At 35.8% G+C, this 13,173-nt stretch overlaps 1 protein-coding gene across 1 annotated transcript in view; it reads right to left on the bottom strand.

Annotated features, from left to right (window-relative positions):
- The window catches only part of DOK6 (docking protein 6), a 446,729-nt gene that overhangs the window by 232,557 nt on the left and 200,999 nt on the right, over nucleotides 1-13,173 (bottom strand). The gene's annotated exons all lie outside the window — the stretch shown is intronic.

Here is a 13,173-nt window from a genome sequence, read left to right as displayed (position 1 = left end):
GAAATACAAGTACATGCTATCAGTAATGAGAAAGGATATTGGAATAAAAGGAAATGAAAATAACAAATATAGTAATAGCTGACACTGACAGAGTACGTACTACATCTCAATCAGTAACAATTTTAGTACGTTCTTTAATTATCCTTTTAAAAATGTCAAGGCAAAGCCTCATGGAGATGAAGTCACTTTCTCCCAAACATATCAGTAGGACATGGGGAGGCAGGATTTAAACCCAGGCAGTTGGGGCTGGATGTATGATCTTGCCCAGTTCACTATACAAAGGAACCTTAAATTCAGGATGGAAGAGTGTTCCAGAAAAATCAGAATGCATTCAACCAGAATGCATTCAAGTAGATATAAAATGCCTGAGTGAGCATGAAATTTGTAAAAAATACACTTCAAAAATGCACTAGGCTAAGGTGGTTTCAAAGCAACAAGAAAATAACATTTCATTTGTTATTTAAACTGCTGTAGTGCTTACAAACAGAAACACTTTGAAATTCCTTGTACGTAAAACACAATGTCCTGATGCTGAAACTTGACTAGGAAAGTATACTAAGTTTACACCCATGCCTCAATCATGAATATGACTGAAAAACCGCCATGTTTCAAAAATTTGAATTTATAAGTACATTAAGAATAATGCTTTAAGATTATTCATTATTGACATATAAATGTGATTATATTAACTACTGTTTATCAAATGCCAGGCATTGTACTTTTGATACTAAATCTTCATTTCAAACCCATGGGGTGTGACTGTTATGGCCCCATTCACATAAGGGGAGTCAGAGGTGCAGAGAGGGTAATTAGAACTCAGTCTGGCTGCAGGGTATGCTCTTATCCATGACCTTTCCTCTCAAAGGTTAAATATCAGGAAATGTGTTCATATTAATATATTTCATCCTATTAATTCCTTAAAGGAAAAGAACCATGCAATTATACTGATAGATGCAAACTTTGAGTGAATTGACATATTTTAGCTAACAAAAATATAGCCTAGTATAACTGTGGAATGATATAAAATAAAGTAGGGTGATATGTATCAAAGTGGAAGATGTTCACACATACAACCCGGAGGGCAAAGATGGCAACCTGCCAAAGAATGGAGTATGAAATTCATTTATATACATTTCAAAACATGCAAAGCAATTTAAAAATACATATTACCATGCGAGTAAAATCACAAATGTCTACTAAAGAAAGCATGTAAAGCATTGAAATATAATTTCAGGGATTGATATAATTGTATTAAAGCATATATCACATATTTATACTGTTATATTAAGGTGGCTGATAGGTTCACCAGTGTTTGTAATATTATTGGTTGTCTATGTACATAAAATACAAAAACACATATTAATTAACTTTTAGAATATAAAAATATAAAGGAAACATCACTTATTACTCCTTGATATTTTCTTACCAAGACACAATCATTAATATACATTTTCAGTACCTCATGTTTTATAACAAACATATACTTGTGTTTATATTTATATATATGTGTACATGTATATGTTTAAACACATGTTCACACCACCAGGATAACTTCATGGTGCACATTACCCAATGAGATTTTTCACTTAATTTACTATCTATACCTTTTCAAGTCAATAAATACAAATTTACATCACCAGTTTTAACTGATGCAAATTATTTTGTATCCTATACCAATAACAAACAGTGGACGATCAGTTCATTAAGTTTTCTATTTTATATGAGGCACTGCAATGAATTCGTGTTCTAACTTTTACTCAAGGTGCTTGTTTACTCACAATTTTGGTCATCATTCCTGGTAAATCCACATTTTAGAAGTTGCACGTGGGAATTCTAAGAGGCATGTAGTGCTGTGGCTGAATTACAAATGCTGGGTCATTTTAGAGGAATTCTTTAGCATGGGTCTGGACACCCATGATCATGAAGGTGGTGTGACGGCACAAAAATGTCTGCCAGGCAGGTATGGAATTGACCCTTTCACAGAAGCCTCTCTTGGAAACAGCAGTCTAGTTATTTTCCTCTGTTGGTGTTTGTATTTGCTTTTTTTCTTCAATCAGTTCTAACGGAAAGCTTTCAATTCTGTGTTCTCAAGCTAGAGACGCTCCAGGCACTCTCTCCTGGTCTACAGTCAGAGCCATGAAAGGCATGCGTGTTGTGCTCCATGTTCCTCTGGGATGAGCCCAGGCTCGCAGGTCCAACTTACTCCTCTTTGGCTTTACTTGCTTTATCTCCAATCCACTCCATTTCAAAATGTTCTCTCCATTTCATTTTTTGTAGCACCTCCTTTCTTTCTTCTAACTTGAATTAGGCATTTAAATGTTTGTTATATTTTACTTAGGACTGGATTTTAGACATTTTGTGTTGTATAATTTTTTTTTTTTTTGTATATAACATTGACCTCATTTTTGGAGACAGAAGTTCCGTATCAATCTGATGATCAGAAAAAATCATTATTTTTATTTAAAAATAAATAATTTTTATTTGAACCACTTGCGTCCAAAACAAAGTCCAAACTTGATATGGTTTGGCTATGTCCCCACCGAAATCTCATCTTGAATTGTAGCTCCCATAATTCCCATGTGTTGTGGGAGGGAGCTGGTGGGAGATAATTGAAGCATGGGGGTGGTTTCTCACAGACTGTAGTACTATTCTCATGGTAGTGAATACGTCTCACAAGACCTGATGGTTTTATAAGGGGAATCACCTTTTGGTTGGCCCTCATTCTCTTGTCTGCTGCCATGTAAGATGTGCCTTTCACTGTCTGCCATGATTGTAAGGCCTCCCCAGCCACGTGGAACCATGATTCCATTAAAACCTCTTTTCTTTATAAGTTACCCAGTGTTAGGTATGTCTTTATCAGCAGCATGAAAATGGACTAATACAAAACTCTTAAACCCTTCTTAGCTGTCTCTACTCTTCTGCCCCTGCCTCTAAACCTGCTTCTTTAAAAACACAGAGGAATTTCATCACTTCTTGTTTGCCTTTATACACAGCATGCCTTTTTCCATGCACCTACCTGCTGGAAGCCATTTAGTCTTCCACAAGTGACAGTTTTTAAACTCGATTTGGAAGAGCTCTGTATTAGATTCCTAGGACTACCGTAAAAATGATCACAAACTGAGTGGTTTAAAGTAACAGAAATGTATTCTGTCACAGTTCTCTGGGCTGGAATTTCTAAGTGCAGGAGTCAGCAGGGTTGGCTTCTTCTGGAGGCGCTAAGGGAGACCCTTTCCCATGCCTCTCTCCTGGTGGTTGATGGCAAGGCTCGACATTTCTTACTTGTAGCTGCCTCTTTCCAAGTCCATGTGACTTTCTTCTTTCCATGTCTCCTCTGTGTTTCTGTATCCAAGTTTTTCCCTCTTTTGTCTCAAAGATATCAGCCCTTGTATTTAGGGCCGACACTAAACCGGTATAAACTCATCTTGACTTGATGACATCTAAAACACCCTACTACAGCATAAGGTCCCATATACAGGTACTGGAGGTTAGGACCTGAACATGTATTTTGTGGGGACACAAATCAATCTACAACAAATTCATTTTATACTATTGCTCTGTCTTGTCTTTCTCTTTCTTTTTTCTCCTCTCTCTCTTTCTGTTTTTATAGGGTTTCTCTAATCTAAGCTGGAGTGCAGTGGTACAACTGCAGCTCACAGCAGCCTCGACCTCCTGGGCTCATTCTGTTCTCCCACCTCGGCCTCCTAAAGTGCTGGAATTACAGGTGTGAGCCACCATTCCCAGCCTAAGACTCTGTTTTGTAATACCAGAGCACAGTGCATTTAAAAAAGTTCTTCCAGGGAGGGGAGCATCACACACTGCCATCAGTAGGCAGGGGAGGGGCAGCTGGGTGGGGAGGGATAATGAGGGAAGAAATACCAGATACAGGTGATGGGATGAAGGCAGCAAACCACCTTGTCATGTATGTACCTATGTAACAATCCTGCATGACCTACATATGTATCCCAGAACTGAAATTACAATAAAAACAGACAAAAAAACAAAAACAAAAAAACTTCTTCCTAATTTGTTTGTAGTGATTTTTTTCTTTTCACACAGGCTGAAGTGCAATGGCACGATCTCGGCTCACTGCAACCTCTGTCTCCTGGGTTCAAGTAATTCTCCTGACTCAGCCTCCTGAGCAGCTGGGACCATAGGCACGTGCCACCACACCAGGCTAATTTTTGTATTTTTAGTAGATATGGGATTTCACCATGTTGCTCAGGCTTGTCTTGGACTCCTGACCTCGTGATTCACCTGCATTGGCATCCCAAAATGCTAGGATTAAAGGTGTGAGCCACTGTGCCTGGCCTTTTTTTCTTTTAAACCAAATATATGGATATATAAAGGACAAGTTGGTAAAAAGTAAACTCAGTCCTGAGGTCTTTGTACGACTGGATATTAATTGTTTAGAACATTTTCTAGAAAGCTTAAATTTAAAAGTCTTGGATATTATTGTCAGCCTATTAAGACAGATTGCTACTTTAAGAAACCTATACAATATTTTTAAGTCCTCATTCAACACTTCAAATAGAAGGTTTTGTTTTTATCTGCATAAAATATTCAAACCATTTTTTTTTTTTTTTGCTACAAAGATTTCAAAAAGTCTGGCACCCAATTATACAGGGCTTAGTTTCTTAAAAAAGCACTATTCTGTGTAACAGGGTAGCATATGGTAAAACTCTGAAGTGAGACAGCAAGGTAATATGCTTTATGTAAATTCTGCAAATAAAGCAGAAGTGTATTTTCTTAATGTACAAAAATAAGGAATGACAATGACGACTCCCCAACAACCATTTTCCAGCTGATACTCTATGTTAATTGCTCATAAAACTTGAAAAAAAGTAGTTTCTAAATTTTTGCACATCTAGTAGTTAGTTTTAAAGTTACTTTCTGGAGCTTGGTTGACCTTTGGAAACATCTACTTGGTTGGCTTCAAGAAGGGGCACAGGGCCGGCTTGGGTTTCGTTGTGTAAAGCGATGAGAAGACGAGGCCTGGGCAGCCCAGCAATGAGCATGGCATGCTGCAGGTGAGGGGTGCTGGGATGACATGCAGGGCAGAGTGGTAGCTCTTTCTATTCTTCATGAAGTTCAAAGGCAAGGAAACAAAGCAAGACCAGTGTGATTGTAAAACTCCACTGAAGCAGGGAACAGGAAGAGAAGCCTCTTAGGATATGTAAAGGATTTCTGGACTTCATTCTTATGCCATTAATTTCTAGTGTTCATCAGTGTTTAGTGAGTGATGACACCAGATACATCAGTATTTTGCATATCACATTTTATTGTCTATCCTTAAATTATATATTTTTCTCCCACTGGAAACTCATTCCTTTCTCATTTCTAATGTCCCAAATCCAAGAAGCTCTTTTGGAAAAAATGTGTTAGCCACACTCATCCTAAATGAAATCAATTCTCCTTGGTTATGATCTTGGTGTTAAACAGAAACTACTTTCAACTGAACATACCCATTTCATCAATATCCTATATACATTAGAGGCGGGATACTGCAGGGTAGTTTAGTCACATTAAACTGTACTGAAATCAGCTCTGTCTCTGGTTTGTTATGCCAATCTGGCAACACGATACCCAAATTTCATTCAAATAATGTAAACTTTTGATGGAGGTGTATGCAGCTTAAGGTTTGGTATTTTTCTTCAATGTGAATTTGTGAAGAGCATTAAAAATTTAACGTCTCGTTACACTGACACTGCAATACAGCATTCCACTTTCTCTAAAGAATTAGCTTCAAAAATCTCAATACATTTCAGATCACATAAGGCCACTATATTCTGTTTTTAATGATTTCTTCCACATCTCTTAGCAGGATGGCTGAGAAGCAGATGGTTATAAACCAGCAATTCTATTCCACAGTGACTGAGTCAGCTAGAAATAGAAGTTGTTCCAGCTTTGTTCAAGTTGTCTTTCGTATTGAATAATCAGTAAACAGAAAGGTTTCCCATTATCTCCAAAGTAATGGAATGTCCATAAAAGTGTTGGGCTAACATCACATGAAACTGAAGTATTATATTTGCCCACAGATCATATAACTCTGAGTGGCAGCAGCGAATAATTTTTCTAATGTCATACCTAAGTTGGCTTCTTAAGTGCAATAAAATTGATTTTCTCCTTTGTCCTGGATATACACCAGCTGTTATTTTGGGATATATAAACTATATTTGCAACAACTTAAAGTCATATTTGATTGTAAGAATGATCTAACATCAATAAAATCTATTAGTTGCTTTACTATCTTACTTTTTATTAAATCAGCTTTTTGGCCATAAAGATGAAAAATTCTGTAACCTGGAATGCGCACCTGAACTATACAACTTTTATATAAAGGACCTTTTATTTTATTGTACTTTAGGTTCTGGGGTACATGTGCAGATGATGCAGGATTGTTGCATAGCATACATGGCAGTGTGGTTTGCTGCCTCCATCTCCCCGTCATCTATATCTGGCATTTCTCCCCCCATGTTATCCCTCCCCAACCTCGCTACCCACTGCTGTCCGTCTGCTACCCTTCGCCAACATACCCCAGTGTGTGATGCTCCCCTCTCTGTGTCCATGTGTTCTCATTGTTCAACACCCGCCTATGGGTGAGAACATGTGGTGTTTGATTTTTCGTTATTGTGTCAGTTTGCTGAGAATAATGGTTTCCAGATTCATCCATGTCCCTACAAAGGACATGAACTCATTGTTGCTTATGGCTACATAGTATTCCATGGTGCATATGTGCCACATTTTCCTTGTCCAGTCTATCATCGATGGGCATTTGGGTTGGTTCCAGGTCTTTGCTATTGTAAACAGTGCTGTGATGAACATATGTGTGCATGTGTCTTTATAACAGAACAATTTATAATCCATTGGATATAATCTACATGCTTCAAAAGGATTTCAAAATAAGGAAACAAATGCTTTTAAAAAAACAAGTGAAAATATTTTTGGGAAAATAACACACACATGTGTGTGTGTGTGTGTGTGTATATACTCTTTATATATTCATGTATGTTATAATGCTAATAATAATTGGACTTTACAGTAGACTCCATTCACCTACGTCTAAGTACAGATTATTTGTTTAGTGTCTAGAGCTTTAACACAGATGCAAAACAAATTTCTATTCACAGGTTCTATGCCACAGATGGAAACCAATACAGGTTTTGTGATTGCATCTACTTGTTGACAGGTTAGATCTTAAGTATTCTTAACACACACACACACACACACACACAGAGAAAAGAAAGTGAAAATTATGTGAAGTGACAGATATTTTAATTAGCTTGATTGCGATGACCATTTTATGAAGTATACATATGTTGAAACATCCAGTTGTATGCCTTAAATAAACAGAATTTTTACTTGCCAATTGTGCCTCAGTAAAGCTGAAAAATGCCAATGGGAAGAAAGGCTGAAATGTATGCCTACTCCCTGTCATTTTGAATTCAAGGATGATTTTTGACAGCATCTTTTCTAGATGACTTGTGATAGGAAAGATTATGCCATGTCTGCGAAGCAGAAAACTACAGAGACTCCTCTGAAAAAAATTGTTTAGAAAAATTAGTGATGATATTGTAAGATAGAAATATACTGCCTAACACAAATCATTATGGGGAAAAGGTGTTACTTTAGTAAATAATGTTCTCTTTGAAATAATGATATAGAATTTGAGAAATAAAATTTAAACTGAAATGTGATAAACTGATAACCAGGTGTTTCAGGTACAAGGTAGTACTCAGAAAACTTAAAAATATTAATTGTAAATGTTTAAATATATTGAGATTTGGAATTTACACAAATTTGCTTTTACAATTTTTCACATGGAAGAATTTATTCAGTTGATACATATTCTATTACTTATTTTGGATGGAAGAACCTATAAGAATATCTTCATTATATTATGGAATGCATTTAATGCTTCAGGTAACTATTTAGGGAATTAAACAGGTAATTCAAAGTTAAAATTATTTGAAGGTGAGTTTTTAGGTTGCATATGCTGACGCAGTTACACTCTTTTCTTCCTCGTTTGCTTTTCTTAATGAAGGTAAGCAGAATGTACTGACCAGACTTTGAGTTTCTAACATCAACATCATTTCCTTTTTCATTTACTAGCCATTGCCTTGAGACTGGAACACACTCAAAAAAAGAAAGAAGGGCTCTCTGTTTAATGAACAGGCAAAATTTTGCATTTCTCATTTCTATACCACAGAGTTTTACTTGCAGAGTTACTGCAACAGGCCTGGTGTGCCATAACCAATTTTACACATAGATGTACACACACGCACACAGCATGCTGGTCACTCACTCTCATTATCACGAGCACATAGCAATCTTTTGTTTGGCAATTTAAATATTTCCCATGGTACAATTAAATAAGTCTTCAAAATTTGTTTTGAAAAAAGCAATAGGCTGGGCATGGTGGCTCATGGCTGTAATCCTAGGACTTTGGGAGGCCGAGGTGGGTACATCACTTGAGCCTAGGAGTTTGAAACCAGCCTGAGCAACATAACAAAACCCCATCTCTACAAAAAATACAAAAATTAGCCGGGCAAAGTGGCACACAGCTATAGTCCCAACTACAGGTAGGAAGGCTGATTGAGTCAGGGAGGTAGAGGCTGCAGTGAGCTGTGATCATGGTGCTGCACTTCAGCCTGGGCAACAGAGCAAGACCCTGTCTCAAAAAATCTTTTCTTTAAACAAAAAATAAATATATCATTATAATAAAGCAAATACATATTTTAGGCAGGTATTAATCCATAATTCAACACATTTTCACTAGCATGTGGTACTAGGAATACAGGGGTAGGCCAGCCAATATGGGTATGTCCCCACTGAGATAAATTCTGGCAGAGTAGAGAGACCTTGAACAGACAGTGTAAAGCCCAGCTTTAGGGTGCTGTGGGAGTGGGAAGCAGAGGCACTAAGCACCATGAGGAGGCACAAAGCAGGAGACCCTTACGCTGAAAGTGGAAGGAAATGTGGGAGTCAGTTGGGTGAGGTGTTGGTGCCCAACTGGGGTAAGCCAGGGAGCAGCTCATGCAAGGCCTCTATGTTAAGAGCAACAAGCACAATATGCCCCCTTGCACACATGCACCCTCGCACACATGCTCCCTTGCACACAAAGTCTCTTTGTGCTCATAAAATGCACAAGCCACACAGGCACAGGTTGAGAAATATTTCTGGTTTTGTACTTAGTTTCTTTTTACCGCAATAGAATTATATGAAACATGTTTTTCTGCAACTGTCTTCCCATCCTGTTTTTTTTTTAACTTAAAAATAAACTACAGATGACCTTAAGATCATAGACATATACCTAAATTACTTTTTGTTGAAAATTTTACTGAGATGATTGTAAACTCACATGTAGTTATGAGAAATGATACAGGACATCCTGTGCATACTTTGTCCAGTTTCCCCCAAGGTCACATTTTGCAAAATGGTAGTATAATATCACAACCAGGTACTGATATTGATAGTCCACTGATCTTATTCTGATTTCCTCAGTTTTACTTACACATATGTGTGTGTAAGTTTTATATAATTTACCACTTGTGTAGGCTTGTGTACGTACCACCACAATCAATGGTGCCTAGTTCCAATACAAGCTCTGTTACATTTTAACCACCATACAGCCTTCCTGTTCTCACACTTCCAACCCCATTCCTAACTTTTCACAACTACTAATCTGTCCTCTATTTCTAAAATCTGTCATTGAAAATATGTGACCAGAATCACCAGGTACCTATTTTGGGATGTGCTTTTTGTTGCTTAGTGTAATCCCCTCAAGATTCATCCAGGTTGCTGCATATATTAAGAGTTTCTTCTTTTTTGTACTGGTGAAGAGTATTTCATGGTGTGAAGATACCAAAGTTTGTCCAAGGACATCTGAGTTTCCAATTTGGGGCTCTTACAAACAAAGCTAGTATGAACAGTCAGGTACAGGGGTGTGTGTGTGCGCGTTGTGTGTGTGTAAACCTGTTTTCTTTTTTTCCTTTTTCTGGGATAAATGCCTAAGAGTATAATTTCTAGGTTATATGGTAATGGCATGTTTAATTTTATAAGAAGCTGCCAAATAATTTTCCAGACTATAGCATTTTATGTTTCCAATCAGCAACATATGAGAGGGCTAGTTTTTCCTGCATCCTCACAAGCACATGGTGGTGTCACTAATTTAAAAAAAATGTTAGTTATGCTGATAGCTGCATCACCATGCACATCACTTAGTTTTAATTTGCATTTCTTGATTAATTTTCTTAAAAGAACTGAACACATTTATGCACAAATTAACATATGAATAATTTCATGTAAATAGAATAAACTGTATACTTGGTATTTTCTTTTGTTCATTTTATCTTCTATTTTCTTTTTGTTGAAAAGAAAATGGGTACACAACAGTTGTACTACCTTTCCTTTTTATCCATTTTCCTTTTCCATCCACCTCACCATCATCCTCCCTTACCTTAGGTGGCAGTTGTTAAAACTCTATTTGTCTCTTTCTGTTTCCTTTAAATATGTGATTAAAGTTGCTCCTAAATATCCATGGGGGATTGGTTTAAAAATCCTCTTCCCTAACTCTCAAATACCAGTTATTCTCTAACTCTCCAATCTCTTACAAAAAATGCTGCAGTGTTTGCATATAACCTCTCAAATACTTTAAAGTACCTCTTAATTACTTATAATAGGTAATACAATTTAAATGCCATGTTAATCGTTGTTACACTGTATTTCCTAATTTAAATTTTTTTTTTGTTGGTATCTTGTTATTTTTATTCCAAAATATTTTCGATTCACTTTTGGTTGACTCCAAAGATCAGGATCCACAGATGCAGAGGCTGACTGTGCTCACTGTATACTTCTTGGTTGGTTGTTTTGCCTGAAGAACTAAGTTTGATGGAAATAATTTCAAAGGATTTAATTAGAATTCTTTTTAGTGATTGCAAAATATTTCATGGAATAAGGATGCACCATAAATGCTCAACTATTTTCTTGATACAGATACATTTCCAGTTTTTTGCCATTATACATAATGTACTTAATGTTCCTAAACCTATATCCTCATGTATTAGTATGTATGCTTATAGGAGATATATTCTGAAAGAGGTTTATAGAATCAAAGATATGCATGTTTATTTAATAACAATTGCCAGTTTTCTTGAAAAACTAAGGAAAATGATTCATATTCTCATTAGTCATTATGAGAATATACGTTTACCTACATTTTCATGCGAAATAAATGTGAGAACTCATTTTTTTCCCTTTCTTAAAATTTTATTTTATTGTGATAAGAACACTTAACATGAGATCTACCCTCTTAAAAAATTTTTAAAGGGCAATACATTATTGATGAGTAGAGGCGCAATGTTGTACAGCAGATCTCTAAAGCTTATTTACCTTGCTTAACTGATACTTTATGCCCATTGGTTAGCTCCTGAGTTCCCCTACCCCTGCCTTCTGGCAACTAGTATTCCATTCTTTAGGTTTACAACTTTGACTATTTTAGATACCTGATACAAGTAAAATTATGCAGTGTCTGTTGGCTTGTTGTTTGTGACTGGCTTCTTTCGTTTAGCATAATGCTCTCAAAATTCATCCATGTTGTTGAAATTGCAGAATTTCCTTCTTTTTAAAGATTGAACACTACTCTATTGTATGTATGTTACATATTTTCTTTATTCATTCATCAACTGACCAACATACAGGTTGTTTCCATGTCTTTGCTACTGTGAATAGTGACGCAATAAACATAGGAGTGTTAACATCTCTTTAAGATCCAGGCTTTCATTATTTTGGATAAATACTCAGAAATTGGATTGCTGGATCATATGGTAATTCTCTCTTTGATGTTTTGAGGAACTTCTATACTGTTTTCTATAAGAGCTGCATCAATTTGCATTCCCATTAACAAGAGACTAGGGTTCCAATTTCTCCACATCCTCACTGACACTTGTCCTTTTATCTGCTATGTTTTTTTGTAGCAGCCATCCTGACAGATTTGATTTACATATTCATAATACTCATTGTGGTTTTGATCTACATTTTTATAATAATTAGTTATGTTCAGAGCACCTTTCATATATCTGGTGACCATCTGTATGTCTTCTTTGGAAAGATGTCTATCCTGTTTTTGAATTGAATAATATATTGGCTATTGAGGTGTATACATACCTAATATATTTTGGAAATTAACTACTTATCAGGTAGGTCGTTTGGGAGTGCTTTCCTCATTCTGCAGTTTGCCTTTTCATTCTGTTGATATCTTTCTTTGCTGTTTAGAAGCTTTTTAGTTTAACACAATTCCATTTGCCTATTTTTATATTTGTTATCTGAGTTTTCTGTATTACACCCATGAAATCATTTTTCTAGACCAAGGACATATAATTTTTCCCATGTTTTCTTCTAGGAGTTTTACCATACCATGTTATAACGAATAAAATACTTAGGAATAAACTTAACTAAAAGTTAAGTGAAAAATTTGTATGCTTAAAAATACAAACATTTATGAAAGAAATTCAAAAAGATACCAAAAAACAGAAAAACATCCTACCCAAAACAATTCTCAGATTCAATGCAATCCCTACCAAAATTTCAATGACTTTTTTAAATGAAAATAGAAAAAAATTCTACAGTTCATATGGAAGCACAGAAGACTATGAATATTCAAATCATTCTTGAGAAACAGGAAAAAAGCTAGCAGTATCACACTTACTGATTTCAAATATATTACAAGGTTATCATTGTCAAAACAGTATAATACTGGCATGAAGTCAGATATATAGACCTATGGAACAGAATAGAGAGCCCAGAAAGGAATCCATGCATATTATAGTACATTGATCTTCAACAGGTGTGCCAAGAACACACAGTAGGCAAAGCATCAGCTTTTCAATAAATAGTGTTGGAAAATTAGAAATCTGCATAGAAAATAATAAAATTAGACCTTTATCTTACACCATATCCAAACAGCAATCAAAATAGATTAAAGACTTATTTATAAAATTTTAAATATATTTATAACTTGGGTTTATGCTCATTATTATTTTGATTTTTATAGCTCTAACCATTTTACAATTTAAGTCTTCTTGAAAAATGATTTTGCCTACTTGATCATAATGGATAAGCTTTTTGATGTGCTGTTGCATTTGGTTTGCCACTATTTTAGTGAAGATTTTTACATCA

Source organism: Callithrix jacchus, chromosome 13 (assembly GCF_049354715.1).
Source record: "Callithrix jacchus isolate 240 chromosome 13, calJac240_pri, whole genome shotgun sequence".
In the NCBI taxonomy this organism is placed as follows: domain Eukaryota; kingdom Metazoa; phylum Chordata; class Mammalia; order Primates; family Cebidae; genus Callithrix; species Callithrix jacchus.
This window is presented reverse-complemented; position numbering and strand designations above follow the sequence as displayed.